The 18,315-nt window shown below is 52.4% G+C and overlaps 1 pseudogene; it reads left to right on the top strand.

Annotated features, from left to right (window-relative positions):
- The first annotated feature begins 683 nt into the window (after positions 1-683).
- Positions 684-3,195, top strand: LOC149370602 (uncharacterized; annotated as a pseudogene).
- Positions 3,196-18,315: the final 15,120 nt, after the last annotated feature.

The following is an 18,315-nucleotide window of genomic DNA, read 5'->3' as shown; positions in this document are numbered from 1 at the left end:
CAGTCCCAACCAGGCTCCGTGCTTAGCACGTACGGAAAACTTCTAGGCTCTAACCGAGACCGCCGGTCGATGAGTAAGATTTTCCGAAGTTGTATCTCTGTGTGAGATAAGTGCCTTCTAATTTGCAGTACTTGAAACGTCTGTGTGACTTCACGCTCTGAAACTGAGTTTGCCTTGTATATACTCTGTAAATATAATTTCCCTTTCGTACCTTCTGCTTCTGGACTCCTGTGCTTCAAAACACCACCGAACAACTCACGTTTGGAGGAGGCTGAACTCCCCCGAAGAAAAGCAAACGAACCTGAAGAAATCAAAAGAATTTACTGGCGCAGTCACGACAGAATTCGGCAATCGTCGACCGTGAGCCGACACCACCGTCAAGCCAGCAGTGTCAGGCAACGACCGTCCGGGAACCCGGGAAGGAGCCGATCTTCAGGTCCAGCCAAGGGAACAAGGTAGTCCAGAGCGCCGACCCTGAGGCGTCCTTCATCCTGCATCTCGGGACGAGGCAGCGGCAACAGAGAGTCAACGGATCCCACTAGCGACACCAGCACGGGTGAGCGGGATTCCTTGCATACCTCTGAGGTGGTTATGGCTCATGTGTAAACGGGCGTATGGTGTTGACAAGGAGCATGATGGCGAGCTCAGACCGCAGACAGGAAAATGCGAGTGCGTTAAAGAGGATGGCTACAGAGGGCTATGATCAGCCAGGCAAAACTTCAGAGGGCGATGATCAGTTAGGCGAAACGTCGCAGCAGGACGCAGCGACATCAGAGCAGATAGCAGAAGCGCTACAAAAGGTAGCTGCAACGGCAGGTTCCGATGCTATGGCAATCCGCCGCATGGAACTGGATTTCGAGCTTGCGCTCGCAAAGCATAAGCTCGAAGTCGAATCTCGAGAGCGCATCGAATTGCAGAAACTTGGGATAGCGACGACAGGTGGCCGGCAGACCCCCTTGATATCGGAATCTGGGGAGCAACGGCGAACGGGCCTCGACCCAATCTCCCAATGCGCCAAAGTCCTAAAGATACTCAAGTTGCCGGGCGACGCGGACGTACCGCCTCGGTTTGACGAGGTGGAGTTTTCACGACGTACGATGTGCCGGATAACAGCCGCGTACACTTGATCATGCATGCGCTGACCGAGCGTGTGCGGTATTTGCTTCGCGGTCTTAAGGACGACGAGTGCAGCGACTACGAGTCGGTGAAGGCGGCCGTATTAAGCGAGCTAAAGCTGACCCCCGTCGAGTACTTGGATCAGTTCGAACGCGCCGCAAAGCGTAAGGAGGAAACTTGGGCCCAATTCGCCTCTCGCGTGAAGACATACTTTCACTATTACCTTCGTTCGAGGGAGGCAGACACTAAGGGAGATGTGGTGGCTCTCGTCGTAGCCGATCGCATGAAAGCTAGCCTAAGCACCGAGGGTCTGGAGTATGTGCGCCTCCGCGAGGGGAAAAAGTGGGCGAAACCGGATGAGTTATCGCAGATGCTTCAGACTTTCGAGCGAGCTAAAGGAAAGGGGCGCGCGGTGCGACCAACGACCGCACACGCGGAGAAAGAAAGGTCCCCATGCCCACCTTCAAGCAGTGACATCAAAAGGCAGGCACAGTGTTATGTGTGCCGCGCAGGGGGTCAGCGCTAAAGACTGCCCCCGCGCTTCGCAGAACGCGCAGAGAAATGATAAGCGCGCCCGGGCTCAGAAAGTAGCCGTCGCCAGCGCGGACGCTCCCAAAACCGCTGGGTTGGCCTACCCCCATAGGACTCTGGTTGCGGAAATTAAATCCCCGAGATCGCCAGAAGAAGTGCGCAAATCGAAGCTGCAGCAGGTAGAGATCGAATGCGGCGGAGTACCGACAACGGCGATTATAGACACCGGTAGTGAAATAACGGTAGTCCGAGAAAGCCTTGTGCCAGACGCGTCTCATGAGCCTTCCGGGAAGATAAAGCTTGTCTCAGCTTTCGGGGAAACAGTAGAAGCGAAGCTAGTTACGCTCGCGATCAGTATGAGGCGGCGCCCAACGCTTGTAGCTCTACCAGAGGCAGTACATGTCGTGTGCGCAATTACGGGCAAGCTCGCGGAGGGAGTGGACTGCTTGCTCTCGCGAGAAGACTGGGAGCTGCTAGCACAGTGCGAACACAGCAACGGAGCGGTCGCCCGGAGCGACGCACACGTTACAGCTGGCCCTACTACAGCATCTTTCACCGTTGTCAGGGAGACTTTAGAGCCGGTCTCAACGACAGGCGCGGCTCACGCGAACGATTCGCAGGCAGGCGAACCGGAGAACAAAGAGTTGGCCGTAACATCAGGCGAGCAACATGAAGAAGGTAGTGACGGGTGCCCCGCCGAAGTCCGGCGCTTAATGCGGGACGATGAAGACGAGACCCCAGACCAGCGCGAGAGCTTCCGTTCGGCACAGCTGTCAGATGAAAGCCTTAAGAAAGCTTGGGCTGATGCGAAAATAGGAAAAGGGGGCATGTTCATCGCGGATGGTCTGCTATATCACTGGGATTCTGTCGCAGGAACCACAGTTAAGCAGCTTGCGCTACCCGTGACGAGACGCGAAGAGGTTCTCTCTCTAACTCACGAATCTCTTTGGGGAGGACATTTGGGACCAAACAAGACGAGGGCAAGAATCAAGTACAGTTTTTTTGGCCCGGTTTAGAGGCAGATGTGGCGCAACTCTGCAAGACGTGTCGCGCTTGTCAGGTACGGTCAGATAGGCGGCTCAGAGACAGAGTGCCTATCACGCCCCTCACTAGGCCCGACCATCCATTTCAGGTAGTAAACGTCGACATCATCGGGCCAATAGATACGCCCTCAGGTCGGGGTCATAGGTACGCTCTTTGTCTGGTTGATTTGTGCACGCGGTGGCCCGAAGTGGTCTGTCTGCGTTCACTCACCGCAAGAGCAACATGCGACGCCCTGCTGGCAATTTTTAGCCGCACCGGTATCCCGGAAGTGGTATGCTCAGACCAGGGAACTAACTTCACGGCGCAGCTAACTCGGGAGATGTTGGCGAAGTTGGGATGCGCGCCGCGCTTTTCAACTACAGAACACCCGGAGAGCAACGGGACAGTAGAGCGATGGAATCGTGTCTTGAAAAACATGCTATTCCATGTAATACTGAAAGACCCTAAAAACTGGGATAGACTCGTGCCGTTCGTCCTCTGGGCGTACAGGGAAGTGCCCCATGACACTACAGGCGTTGCCCCATTCCGACTCCTTTTCGGCAGGAACCCTACGGGGCCACTGGCCAATTTGCAGCGCACTTGGACGGGCGAGCAACCGCTCCCAAACACGCTAAGGGAGGAACCCGCGAAATACCTCAGACAGCTACGGGAGCAGCTGGAGATTGCCGCGGAGGTAGCGGGGCTGACGGCAAGCGCACGCCAAGGAAGCTACGCGCAGGCATACAATAGGCAGGCACGAAACAAGGTCTTTAATGTCGGAGTTCAAGTCCTCCTTTTCGACACCGACCGCGAGAGCAAACTGGTTCCGAAATGGCTGGGTCCCTACGTCATAACCGCGCGCGAAAGGCAGAATTCCTACCGAATCGAAACCGGAGCGCGAACCTCGCCACTGGTGCATGCTAATAGGCTTCGGCCTTACTACGCGCGGGTTAGCCACGTTGGCGTCGTTTTCGACGAGGACACAGATTTTGGAGAAATTGAATGCACACCACGCCCTGCGTCCGCGCGGTCAGGTGCATTCCCGATCGAGTGGGAGAAACTGGCACATTTGGACTCTCAGCAGCGCGCTGACATCGCGAAACTGTTCGGCGGTTACTCGGACCTATTGAACGAGACACCGGGAGGCGCAGAAGTGGGACTGCACAAGATCGAGCTGCACGATGGGTATCAGCCAAAACGCGCCTTCCCATATCGCGTACCCGCGCTCCTTAGGGACGAGGTCGGCCGCCAGGTAAACGAGTTGTTAGACTTGGCTCTAATATATCCAGTAGAAAGTGAGCATGCTCATCCCGTGGTGTGCGTTGGCAAAAAGGACGGCTCAGTGCGTATGTGTATCAACTACCTGCGCTGAACGCGGCTACACGTACTGACGCCTTCCCGATGACACCCCCGCAGGAGTTAATTATGAGGGTCGGCAGCGCGAAGTTCATTACTCAGATTTGAGACGCGGTTATTGGCAGGTACCAGTGGCCCTCGTGAGTCAGCATTTGACTGCCTTCGTAACCCACGAAGGGCAGTACGCTTGGCGCGTCATGCCGTTTGGGTTAAAAAATGCCGCTGCAACATTCCAGCGAATTATGAATACGCTGCTGTCAAGACACCAGAGCTACGCGGCGGCATATCTCGATGATATCGCCATTTTCTCCGCTTCGTGGCAGCAGCACCTGAAGCATTTAAGCATCGTGCTCGGCTTACTACGCGAAGCTAAACTCAAGGTAAGCCCCGAGAAGTGCCAGATCGCACAAGCTCAGATCAAGTACTTGGGTCACGTCGTGGGTGGCGGTACACACGGACCGGACCCCGATAAGCTAGCCGCTGTTCGCGACCTTGCGCCGCCTACTACGAAAAAGCAGCTGCGAAGCCTACTTGGGCTATGCGGGTACTACCGCGAATACGTAGAGGACTACGCTGAGGTCGCTGCACCGCTCACATCCTTGACGAAGCGAGGCGTGCCAAACGCGATCCCTTGGACTTGGGAAGCGCAGGAAGCTTTTACTAAACTTAAAGGGCCACTGCCCAGGGTCCGGATATTTTTGAAAAACAAGCCCACTGCATAGATGAGGCATCGAAGATAACCTCTGCAAAATACTAGAGCCATGCGCGCCCCGAAAAGCTGCGAAAATTCAAATCAAAGCCCGTTCGTTCTTTCCTTCCTTCAAAAACGGGCCCGGCCCACTACTCTGCACCCCGCTGACGTCAAGGGGGGCTACTTTCGCTAAAGGCACTCCATTGGTGCATCGTTCTGACTGACGGGAGAAGGTTGGGCGTAGCCTTGGCGTCGCGTCGTCTGCACAAGGCTTTCCGCAGCGCCTTCTGTTCTGGCTCATGCCTACAAACCCGCATGAAGGAACAAAAAAAAAAAAACTGCGGAGGGAGCGTGCGGCGACAGCCTTGAACCCTAGCCATAAAAAGTAAAAAAATAGTAAAACTGAGGAAGTTGGTTCGCCCCCCCCCCCCCTCCCCCCCGCCGTGATCACGTCACGAGACGCTCTGCGTGCGCGCTCCCTTCTCAGTTTCTTTTTTTCTATGCGAGCCCCCCAAAACAAGGTTTTAATTAGTAGTGCAGCAGAGCCTTTCCCTCGCTCGCCCACTTCACCGCTCCGCACACACACCGCTTATCTTTCGTGCATCTTGCGTACGCCTTGACTCCAATGAATGACATATGCTTTGGAGCGGAGAAAAGACACAAACACACAGAACACAAACACGCATGGAGAAAAGCAAACGGGCGGTTGCCGGGTCCGCGCTTCGCCGTGTGTTTCGAACACAACCGACTTCCGCCCCTCCGCTTGTGAAACGGTGGGGAGGCCTAAAAGAAAATGAAAAGGTGGCTCGTTAACTGGGAATGACAAACAGATGTATGAAAGGATGCGCTCGCTAACAAGTCTAGGTGGTCGAGCCGATCGCGCCTCTCGATCGTTCAGTGTGCGGAGAAAATGCAAAAACCAAGAAAAGAATTCTATTGAAGGCGGGGCCATGACGTCGCCCTGTGACGCACTCCACAGACACCACGCCTCCGGCTTACACCGGAGAACGAAGGGGTGATTTTGCCTTGCCGAGCCTACTCGACGAGGAGCGGGAGAGAAGAATTTCGAGGAGGGAATGGAAGGAGAGGAGGCTCGCTCAAAGAGAGGTAGAGAGTGTCTGCTGCGCTGGGGTGGGCACGGGCCCTTTGTGCCTTTTTTTGCGTCCCTCCGCAGTTTTTTTTTTGTTCCTTCATGCGGGTTTGTAGGCATGAGCCAGAACAGAAGGCGCTGCGGAAAGCCTTGTGCAGACGACGCGACGCCAAGGCTACGCCCAACCTTCTCCCGTCAGTCAGAACGATGCACCAATGGAGTGCCTTTAGCGAAAGTATCCCCCCTTGACGTCAGCGGGGTGCAGAGTAGTGGGCCGGGCCCGTTTTTGAAGGAAGGAAAGAACGAACGGGCTTTGATTTGAATTTTCGCAGCTTTTCGGGGCGCGCATGGCTCTAGTATTTTGCAGAGGTTATCTTCGATGCCTCATCTATGCAGTGGGCTTGTTTTTCAAAAATGTCCGGACACTGGGCAGTGGCCCTTTAAGACGAAAAGTGCGTTCTTGGGGGAAGGCGAGGGTGTTGCGTGGAGAGCGTTTTACGAATGTTCTCTTGATTTGTTTGTTTTATTTATTCGAGCCCTGGTTTCGAGGCTATGCCCAACCAACAGGGCCGTGGCTACTGCAAAATTAAGTAGCGCAAAATTTGATTGATCAAAGACTGGGGCGGGTCAAGAGAAATGACCTCCCTAGCGCCTTTTTTTATGCAAGGGATAAAAACAGAAGAAAAAGCCATGAATGGCAGTCCCAACCAGGCTCCGTGCTTAGCACGTACGGATAACTTCTAGGCTTTAACCGAGACCGCCGGTCGATGAGTAAGATTTTCCGAAGTTGTATCTGTGTGTGAGATAGTATCTCTGTGTGAGATAAGTGCCTTCTAATTTGCAGTACTTGAAACGTCTATGTGACTTCACGCTTCTGCAACTGAGTTTGCCTTGTATATACTCTGTAAATATAATTTCCCTTTCGTACCTTCTGCTTCTGGACTCCTGTGCTTCAAAACACCACCGACCAACTCACGTTTGGAGGAGGCTGAACTCCCCCGAAGAAAAGCAAACGAACCTGAAGAAAGCAAAAGAATTTACTGATCTCTAGCGCTCCAAATTTCCTGGACATGAGAAGATTTCTGGTACTGCCTCCTGGAATAGGTAGGACTTCCATGAATGCTCCTGGAGTCCCAATATAAAGCTTGGAAGTGAAGCCCCTGGGCTCTAAACTTTTGACAAGGACTGTACTTCTCCCGCCGGCGCAAATGGTGTTAAGTGCCTGTTGGAGTGTAGTTTGGACCTCTCCCGGTGAGCCAGTGGTGACCCACAAGGTGAGATCGTCTGCATAGAAGAGGAAATGAAGGTCGGTAATATCGGCTAGGGCCCGGGCGAGCGGGACCATGCCTAGGCTAAATAGAATGGGAGAGAGGACGGCACCCTGTGAAGTGCCACGAGTGAGTGGAATGGGGTGAGACAGTTTGTCGAGATAGCGGATTCGAGCGGAGCGGAGGGAGAGGAAAGCTCTTATGTAGTTGTACATGTTGTGTCACCACCACCACCCGCCTGCGCAATCCCTTTTCTTTTCCTTACACAATTCTTAACACACCCCTAGAACTATAGTGCAGTCTCACAAATATCTAGGCGTAACCCTCTCTCAAGATTTTGTCTTGAAGCTCACATGTCAGTAACATTATCTCCGCAGCTAACAGAACCTTAGGCTTTCTGAAACGTAATCTGCGAAACGCCTCGGAACATGCAAAATTACTAGGTTATGAATAACTTGTTAGGCCAAAACTCGGATACGTGTCACCCATTTGGAATCCGCATCAAGCATATCTCGCCGACGCATAAGAATCAGTTCAAAATCGCGCTGTTAGATTTATTCATGCATCGCACTCATATAATATTGTCACGCGTGGTTCAGTACGTCAGGCACGGTTGGGTACGTCAAAGTAGGCGACTGCAGCGGACGTCGGTAGCAGCCCAAAAGCGGGGCATTCGCTTGCCAGACGCTTCGGCTTCTTTCTTTTTAAGGTGGTGGTGGTGGTGAAAAACTTTAATATGCATAGAGAGCTTGGGGATCAAAAGACCCCGCTACATGGTCGGTATCCTTAGTCCGGGACACCGCACGACGAGGCCCCGTCTCGCGCCCGCTTTACTGCAGCCCTTTGGGACTCCAGTGTGGAGCAGTTGAGGAGGGCAGTCTCCCATGCCTCTCGGGTGGGGGTGGGGGAAGGGGGAAGGTGAGGATCAATCAATCAATCAATCAATCAATCAATCAATCAATCAATCAATCAATCAATCAATCAATTTGTGAAATCTATGAAAATGCCTATGATTAATTTCTTATCCAAAAATGACTTAAGGATGATTTCTTTATGTGTTAGTAAGGCTAACTCTGTGGACATACCTTTTCTGAAGCCAAACTGGAAAGGGGAAATTAATGAATGCTTATTGCAGAATGAGTCCAGCCTCATCAATACTAACTTCCCAAGCGGTTTTGAGAGAACGGGAAGGACAGATATGGGGCGATAGTTTGAAAATGCGTTTTTATCGCCTGATTTATAAATAACAGTCACTTTAGCACGTTTCATGCTATCGGGAAATACACCTGATGACAAACATAAGTTGTATATGTGATTGAGCACAGGCAAAATGTAGTCTAAGACAAACTTGATCGGTGTAATTCTAAGACCATCAATATCTCTTGTGTTGCTATTGCTTAGTGATGTAAAGGCCGAACGTATTTCATTCTCAGATGTTGGATAAAAAAAAGCGGTATGTTCGTTACGATTACGCAAGTAGCTCGTCACACGTTCATCATGACCACTTTTTACTATGTTTGAAGGCCCTCGATAGTTTTTCCGTTTTGTGTTACTTGAATATCGTCATTTCTCGATTTATTGCGGTTCATGATGGTATTTAGAGCGCGCCATAGCTCATCGGTGCGATTATTTGCCCTGCCAAGTAAGCTGTTAAAATAAGCCTGTTTTGCATGTCGAAGAAAGCGCGTCACGAAATTTCTGTACTTTTTAAAATTAGCGAGGTCTGCTGGGTTCCTATTTTTTATAAATTGCGCATACATGGACGTCTTCTTACGGATCATAGCAAGGCATTCGGCCGTAATCCAAGGCTTCCGTACTTTTTAGGTTTTTTAACATTTTTAATTTTGAAGCAATCCCTGTAAACGCGTTTGAAAATATCGAGGAAAATATCATATGCCTCATTTGCTTGGCGAGATTCGAACACAGCGTCCCAGTTTGTTAAGGAAATTTGAGTCCGAAAATTATCAAGCGCATTAGGAGATTATGTCCTCAACTGTGAACGTTTCTAGAATAGCTTTTCTTTTATTCTGAGTATTAGCATTTCGAAGCATTCCAAAACATATATATTGGCAAGTGGTCGCTGATACTAGTCGCAATAACACCAGCCTTTATATCGTCTATGTAACGTTGGGTGATGAACATATCTACTAGTGATTCTGATTCTACTGTGATGCGTGTTGGCTCTGTAATGACGTTCTTGAAGTCGTGTGACTCAAGGAGTAATGTGAAATCCTGTGATGCCGTACTATGTTTAAGGAGATTAATATTTAGGTCCCCACCTATAACTAGTTTTAATTGGTTTCTATGGACAAAAGAGAACATGTTTTCCAGGAACTGGTAAAAGGCATCTAGATTTCCAGAAAGTGGGCGGTATATAACTGTAAACATATTGCAGCCACAAACGACAGAAAGTGACTCATAATTTTCATTTGAGATTGAAAAATCTGATAGTAAGCTTGCGGGCAAGCCGACTTCCACTAGTTGTAGTACTCCTCCACCGCGTTTGCTTTGCCTATTTAAATAATAGGTAGTGTACCCAGGTAGGGTCAAGACATCATATTCAGTTGTAAACCAAGTTTCAGTTAACATTACAATCTGAAATTTAAAAGAGAATTCATTAAGAAATTGCGATATGTCATCGTGCTTATTCCTTGCTGATTGTACATTACAATGAAAAAAAAACCCAAGTTCCCCCCTACCTGGGGAAAAACAACGTCATGTGGTTCAATCATGGCGGGCTTAGGAATAATGCAGGTTTTGTAGCCGCGAGAAAGAACAGATATGTGCTCAGAAAGATTCTGAGTACATGCCCACACCATGTGAAAGATATCGCAGATCTCTCCACAGTGCGGGCAGCGCCCATCTGTGTTCGGATCGAAGTGTTTTGCTATGGCAGGACAGGGAAGGGTTCCTGTCTGCAGGCGCCGCAGAGTTCGCTCCTCCGTCTTACTCAGCCCCTTGGCAGGTGCCGGGTAGGGACGGTGGCTGTCGCAATAATGAATTAGGATTTCGCGGAACCGCAGAAGCGGTTTATGAGCTTCTGAGCCAGGAGAGCTAGGATGAGGAGCCCGGTGTGTGAGCGCTCGGGCGGCCGCATTAGCGGCCTCATTGCCTCGTAGACCCTGGTGGCCAGGAGCCCAGATCACTTTTGTGCGAGTTGGATCGGCGGGAGCGCGTCTTAGAATTTGAGAGGCAAGAGGTGATATTTCGCCTGCAAGATAATGTTCACAGGCCCGGCGAGAGTCTGTGATAACCGTTCTCCATTTTCGATCCGCGGCAGCGAGAGCTATTGCGACTTCCTCCGCTCGTGTTGAATTTGGGGCCCGAAAAGATAGCCCATCGACATTCATTCCCCGGTGGACTACGGCAGCCGTGAAGAATCCCGTGGGCGACGTGAAGAATCCCCCCTTCGCTACGGCGAAGGGGGAGGCTGCAGAAAGAAAGAAGCAAAAGGCTTAAAGGGCCCCTGCCCACCCGCGGCCAGCAGACACTCTACCTCACTTTGAGCGAGCCTCCTCTCCTTCCATTCCCTCCTAGAAATTTTTCTCTCCCGCTCCTCGTCGAGTAGGCTCGGCAAGTCAAAATCACCCCTTCCTTCTCCGGTGTAAGCCGGAGGCGTGGTGTCTGTGGAGTGCGTCACAGGGCGACGTCATGGCCCCGCCTTCAATAGAATTCTTTTCTTGGTTTTTGCATTTTCTCCGCACACTGAACGATCGAGAGGCGCGATCGGCTCGACCACCTAGACTTTTTAGCGAGCGCATCCTTTCATACATCTGTTTGCCATTCCCAGTTAACGAGCCACCTTTTCATTTTCTTTTAGGCCTCCCCACCGTTTCACGAGCGGAGGGGCGGAAGTCGGTTGTGTTCGAAACACACGGCGAAGCGCGGACCCGGCAACCGCCCGTTTGCTTTTCTCCATGCGTGTTTGTGTCTTTTCTCCGCTCCAAAGCATATGTCATTCATTGGAGTCAAGGCGTACGCAAGATGCACGAAAGATAAGCGGTGTGTGTGCGGAGCGGTCAAGTGGGCGAGCGAGGGAAAGGCTCTGCTGCACTAGTAATTAAAACCTTGTTTTGGGGGGCTTGCATAGAAGCAAAAAATCTGAGAAGGGAGCGCGTACGCAGAGCGTCACGTGGGGTGATCACGGCGGGGGGAGTGGGGGGGGGGGGGCGAACCAACTCCCTCAGTTTTACTATTTTTTACTTTTTATGGCAAGGGTTCAAGGCTGTCGCCGCACGCTCCCTCCGCAGTTTTTTTTTTGTTCCTTCATGCGGGTTTGTAGGCATGAGCCAGAACAGAAGGCGCTGCGGAAAGCGTTGTGCAGACGACGCGACGCCAAGGCTACGCCCAATCTTCTCCCGTCAGTCAGAACGATGCACCAATGGAGTGCCTTCAGCGAAAGTAACCCCCATGACGTCAACGGGGTTCAGAGTAGTGTGCCGGGCCCGTTTTTGAAGGAAGGAAAGAACGAGCGGGCTTTGATTTGAATTTTCGCAGCTTTTCGGGGCGCGCATGGCTCTAGTATTTTGCAGAGGTTATCTTCGATGCCTCATCTATGCAGTGGGCTTGTTTTTCAAAAATGTCCGGACCCTGGGCAGTGGCCCTTTAAAAGGGAGAGCCGACGGGAGGAACAGGCAGACAGGGACGATTCGAGCGAGCGGTCGAGACGGAGGAAGGGAGAAGACCGGGGCGGCGCATGGACCAGGGAGCCCGGGGTCTAGCCTTCGCTCGCGTTCGGCCTCCGACAGCAAGCTTCGATACCTGGCAGCTCATCCAACGCCTGGCCGAGAACGAGAGCCGCACAGCCGCGAAGAATCCCCAGCCCGGCCGCAGAAGACTTCCAGCCATTCGTCCAGCCCGTGCCACGACAAGCTGACGCAGCCCAGACGTGAACGAGCCCTACTGCATTTCCTGTAAGCGGCATCAAGCCAGATCCATTAATTAAATCATATTGTGACGAAGACGAAGCTGGCAGTGGCGCGGGACGGAGCGCTCGCGCTAGGCCAGCGGCCATTAAATCATCTCTCTTCCATTGTTCACCACGTCCCATTCTTCGGCTGGCCGCCACGTTACATTTGGTGTGAGGTGCTGGGGTCCCTTCATCGCCATCCTGGTCCCGGAGCTTCGGTGTCCTGCGCCTGCCATGGACGTCGGCCGTGAGTGCCTGGTCCGCGCCGCCCGGCCATGCCCCAGCCCGCCGGACCTGAACCGACCTCGCCGCTCACCCCAGCCCCGTCCCCCGCCCGGACCACAAGACACGACGACACAAGACCCCACCGACCCGAGACCCCACCGACCCGAGACCTGACCGACCCAAGACCCACACGTGGAGACACCGCCCCCCTGCCCCTGCCGTCCGGTGCGTCCACGGACCTCGGCCGTCAGCTCCTGGCACCCTCCGGCCCGGATGCTTCGTGGACCGGGACTCATTCTCTCATCTTTCTCATCGTGGCGGCCAGCACTGCACCATCTTCTACATACTGTTCAACCCCCCACTCAAGACCATCGCCATTTCGCCGTCTGTTCGTCACCGATCGGGACGATCGCTCGGAGGCCCCGGGTAGTGTGACGAAGACGAAGCTGGCAGTGGCGCGGGACGGAGCGCTCGCGCTAGGCCAGCGGCCATTAAATCATCTCTCTTCCATTGTTCACCACGTCTCATTCTTCGGCTGGCCGCCACGTTACAATATTATAAAATCATTCTTGGAGTCTGTGTATCAATCTCCTCGTGCCCAGTGTGGACCCAAGGTCAATTTAAGAAACTGGTCCATCACATTGGTGTCAGAAGTGGGGTCCACACTTAAATCATTGGGCAAAAGCTGGATTGCACCCCCAGCGAGGGGAGCTTGAGGCACTGACTATTCGGTCTAAAATGGATGAGGCCCAATCGAGTGCACAGCCCTTTGGGGCAAGCGTATTTGCTTTGTCAAGCATGGTGGAGAAATTCACTGGCGACGGTCAGGGGCCGTCTATGTTGAATATTTTGTCATGTTAGAGCAGGTGTGCAAAATGGGCGGTTTAAATGATGCACAACAGCTGGGAATGGGGAAATGTCGCATGTCTGGGGCAGCACATAATTTTGCCTGGAGAGATGAGGAAGTCAGGAAGGCTGGCACGTTGACTGAATTCAAAACCCTGGCGTTCAAATATTTCGACAGGGAACCTTCCAGTGTAAAACTCAGGCGGTTCCTCGACGCTCGACAGGGGCCAAAGGAAGACGCACGCGCGTTTGCCTCCCGCCTTCGCTTCCTGGCGAATGAAACCCTAGCGCGAGAACCGGGACCTGATAGTGCGAGGCAAAAGTACGCTAAAGAGCTGCTGCTGGAGCAAATGAAGTCCCAGTTCCTCATTGGCCTGAGGGATCCAGTGCGCAGGTTTGTCTTGTCTAGAGCACCGTCGACTCTTGAGGGCGCGATAGAGGCAGCCGTAGAAGAGGAGTGTAATGAGCTGCTGGTCTCTAGTGAGGAAAGGGTGCGGCTCGTAACGGAGCCAAACAGCGCAAGCGCCGACGCGGGCGTTATTCAGTTGACTGATAGGCTAGATCGGCTGGAGGCGCTCCTTGCTGAAAGCGTACAGCCGAATAGCAGGAGCAATTTTAGGGACCGTGAACGGAGACAGGTTCGCTGTTATGCTTGTAAAAGGTACGGTCACATTACTACATTTTGTCCCGAGCTAAACCGCGAATCGTGTGTGTCAAATGGGCAGCAGTATGCACAGACTGACACGGAGAGGGAACAAAGAGCCACCGCTCCAAAGAAACTCGTAGAGTCCCCCGCAGTCGAGCCGGTGGAGGGGGGTGACGGTAGTTGTGCTATTGTAAGCGTTCTTGGAGAGTCCTGTCCGATTGCCAAATTCGTGGTAAACGGGGTCACTTGCAATCTTTTGGTTGACACTGGCTCCCGGATAACGCTCCTCAAGGAAAAGTTTTTCGATTTGCTGACAAGGAGGGGAGACAGGCAGGTGCAAGAGGCCCGAGAATCTCCGAAAGTGCACTTCGTGGGGATTACAGGAACTGATCTCGGCACAGGAGGACTGTACCTTTTGCGCTTCACAATTGGGAACAGTAGCTTTGACCATCCAAGCTACATTTGTTCAGACGCGGTGTCGCTGCCGGATGACATATCGGGCCTCGTAGGTCAGGACCTGTTGCGGCAACATGGCATCGATGTCATACTAAGCCAAAACTGCCTTTCCTGTCGCGGAACTTTGGTCCCATTAGCAAACCGAGAGGCTGAGTACGTTGCACGAGTGGACTGTGGGGAACAGAGCGCGGAAGAATGCTCGCCAACACATGCAAGTGTTAGTGTTAGGACAAGGAGAGAGACGGTAGTGCCGCCTCGGTCTGAGATAGAACACAAGCCAGGCAGGGCGCACACAAACGCGGACGCATTAAGTCGAGCTAATTCGGTGCGCACCGTGAATGAGCTTCTTCCAGCTATAGATACAGACGACCTCCGCACCGAGCAGCGGAAGGACAAGGCGCTAGAGAAAATATTTCATGCTGTTTCGGGGGGATCCGCCCGAAACCCCGACAACTGTTACTTTGTTGACAACGAGGGGACACTACGGAAGCGCACCCGGCCCACGCGGTCAGGAAGGCAGGCTGGCCAGGTATGGGAAAGAGTGGTGGTGCCACGGTCAATGGTGACGCACATCTTGAGAGTTTTTCACGATGTCCCGTACGCTGGCCATCTGGGAGTAATGAAGACGCAACGGAGGTTGGAGCGCTACTATTACTGGCAGGGTATGCGTTCTGACGTTAAAGAGTACTGCGCTAACTGCCGTTCTTGCCTGGAAAGAAAAACTCCGAAAAACCGCAGGCCGGCCCCTCTTCAGGACTTCGGGGAAGTCTCGGTGCCTTTTGAGAGGGTTGGCATGGATATCCTAGGCCCGGGCCCCTTCCAGCGACGACGACAGGAAACAAATACGTGCTGGTGTCGTTGACCATCTAACGAAGTATGCCGAGATAACAGCACTTCCCGACCAAAAAGCAGAAACTGTGGCACGAACCTTTGTGGAAACAGTAGTTTTGCGTCACGGCGTTCCACGCCAGTTGTTAACGGACCAAGGGTCAAACTTTGTGTCGAGGTTGATGAAAGATGTATATGGGCTTCTGGGAATTGACAAACGGCAGACCACGCCGTACCACCTGGCTTGTAACGGTGCTGTGAAAAGGCTGAATCAAACAGTAGGCAAACTGTTATCCCACTACGTTTCACGAAGCCAACGGGATTGGGACTTGTGGATACCATTTGCTGTTCTTGCTTACAACACCGCGGTACATGAGAGCTCCGGTGACTCTCCTTTCTACCTCCTGCACGGTCGCGACCCAGACACACCGAACGCGGTGGTTGATGGACAAAGACGGGTGCCATACGGGTCGCTAGAGGATTATCGAGCCGAACTGACGTCTCGATGTGGCCCATGACGTGACAGTCGAAACATTACGGGATGCAGCCGACAAAAGGAAAATGCGGTTCGACTCTAGAGCTAGGGCGGTTCCTTTCAAGGTGGGAGACCGCGTATACCTTGAGTGCATGCAGGTCAAGGCAGGACTCGCCCGTAAGTTGACGCCCAAATGGAAAGGACCTTACCGCGCAGTAGAGCAGCTATCGCCGGTTAATTTTCGGATTCGGCATATCGCAGGGGCATCGACAGCTGTGGTTCACGCTAACAGGTGGTTCACGCTAAAGCAAGCACCAGCATGCTCGCCTCTTTCTGAAACGGCTACCTCAAGGGGACAGGAGGGGGAGGACGATCTTCGCACGGAGCCCGCCATTGTAAACCACCCTGAATTGCAGAAAAGCGGTCAGAGCAGCCAGCACAAAAAGTTCAGTCCCTGTGATGAACTGGAACACTTCATGAAGTCGCAGCTCGGAAGCGCCCTCCTTGAGGAGGAGGCAGCCCAATCTGGCAGCCTGATTCCACGGACAGCAGCCGAACAAGCTAGGTCAGCTGAACCGGTTGCTGCTCCCTCTCTCATTCCAGCAGCCAGGTACTACCTACGTAGCAGAGTAGTGGACAGGGGGGTGCCTCACTAAGTCTGTATTCCTTTTTGTTTTGTTAGGTACAGTACAAGTGCGATTCTTAGTTTCGTTTTGTTTGTTTTCTTGTTTGAAATCTTGTAAATACTGTTAATCATTATTTCTTTGTGTGCACTCGAGTGGTATCTACGTGAAATAATTGTTCTTAAACTTCGGTCTGGCTCGATGCTTGTTGGGAAGGAGGGCGTGATTTTCGTGCAGTCCTGAACAGCGTGCGCGCCCGCGTGTGTGTGTGTGCGGTGAACTCCTAATGTTCGATGAACATTCTTTTTAAGAAGGAGCGGATGTGACGATTCGTGCGCGTACACCAGTGGCCGCACAAACCCGGTCAGTGACTCCCGGGAAGCGGCATACCGCGCCATCCTGGCGGCGTGTCGCCACGGAGGGACAAGGCCACATAGCTCATAGGATGGCCGCCGACGATTCCTACGGTGGGGATTAAGCCTGCCACGAAGATTCCAAGGAAGAGCTGCGCGGAGTGGACCCGGTCAGCGACTTTCCCGGGAAGCGGCAGGCTGGCGTCGTGTCGCCACGGAGGGGGGCTCGAGCTGTCACGAGGAGGGAGATCTTCGCGGAGGGAACAAAAGGAAGCGGCGAGCGGGCGGCGCCGCGGGGGCGGCGAGAAGCAGCCAGCTGCTACGGCGAAGGGGGAGGCTGCAGAAAGAAAGAAGCAAAAGGCTTAAAAGGGGGAGCCGACGGGAGGAACAGGCAGACAGGGACGATTCGAGCGAGCGGTCGAGACGGAGGAGGCCCGTTCACACTTGCCCAAAAATCCGGCGAGAGAAGCGGATTCGCTCCCCGGAAAAACAAGGACCTGTTCTCACTTGTTCACGCGCGGGCGAGGCGGATCCGCCGCGCCGCTGCTGTTCCTCGCTTTTCCACACCACGTCGCTGCTCATAGGGGACCGCTAGGGGGCGCTGCGGACGCCACTGAAAAGCGCCCTCTCCGGCTCACTCCGCACTTTTGTCCGGGCAAACCGGTCTCCCTCCCATTGAGTAGCTGCGCGAGCAGCGCGCTTTCTCCTGAAAAAAAGCCAGTTCTGCACGTACTTTGCACGTGTTGGCCAGCCTGCAAATCTCTTTGTGCAGTCGCGAGCTTTTTCCCTCGTGCTTGAACGCTGACGAGCTTCAGAGGATTAGCAAAATGTACAGGGGCGCTAGAAAAAAATGCGGAAAGCACGGCGCCCACGCGCTGCGCAGTCGGAATTTATCTTCAATGCGTTTTTATCTCGGTAGTAACAAAAAGACGCTAGAGTGGTACATTATTGTATCACGGATGTCTCCAGCGTATTTTTGTTGCGAGCCAAGTATAAGCGTGACGAAAATAAATTCCAACAGCGGAGCGCCTAGGCACTGCGCTGTTCGCATTTCTTTCTGTCGCGGCAGTACGCTCTGAGATGTAGGTTAAAAGAAATAGTGGACAGTGAATTTTTTTTTCGCTGCGCAAACTTGAAAAATGAACTGCTAGTGGATCAGGCCCACTATGTGAAGCAGATTGTTTACGAAAAAGCCGGTACCGTAACGGCGAAATGTGTATCGCAAGTAAATGACGAGGTCATTTAAGACGTGAAATTCCAAGTAAATACCATTTTTTTTGCCGCGGCTATCTTCGCAAGATGCTTAATTTCGTTGGGTGGCTGAGCAGTTAGGTGCATGCAGGTTTGTTGGCCAAATAATAAGGATTTTGTTACGTGTTTCGCTGAAAAATAATGGAAATAATTTTTATTTTAACTTAAAATAAAGTGGCCTTAAGGCGACACGCGAGGCTGAGGAGAAAAACGAAAACACTCATGAAATGCGCCCACCAGCTTCTTGCTATATACGGCAAAGAGAAAAAAATGCTCTAGTTTGGTCAATCGCTACAACGGAGATAAGCGGTTGGTATATTTATTTTAATGCCGATTACAGCGCACGCGTATCCCCATAACAATTTATTTGCAGAGCCATCGCTCATATGCAAACGCTCATTCATGTGCAAGCAAACATTTTGATTATTTTTGTTTTTAGAAATTTTTTACATGTAAAGCAACTTCGAAAATTGAGCCAGGCGTCACAAGTCGGAACATTGAGGCGATCACTGACCTTGACTCAACGCCGCTAGCTGTTGTCAGTCTCCAAAATAAAAAAATGGCAAAAGAAATGAGTTTCGTTAGCGCGAGCTTTACTAAACACTGCATGCTTAGTGAATTACAGCAA

Source organism: Amblyomma mixtum, chromosome 1 (assembly GCF_055824585.1).
Source record: "Amblyomma mixtum isolate Tamu chromosome 1, ASM5582458v1, whole genome shotgun sequence".
NCBI classification, from domain to species: domain Eukaryota; kingdom Metazoa; phylum Arthropoda; class Arachnida; order Ixodida; family Ixodidae; genus Amblyomma; species Amblyomma mixtum.
This window is presented reverse-complemented; position numbering and strand designations above follow the sequence as displayed.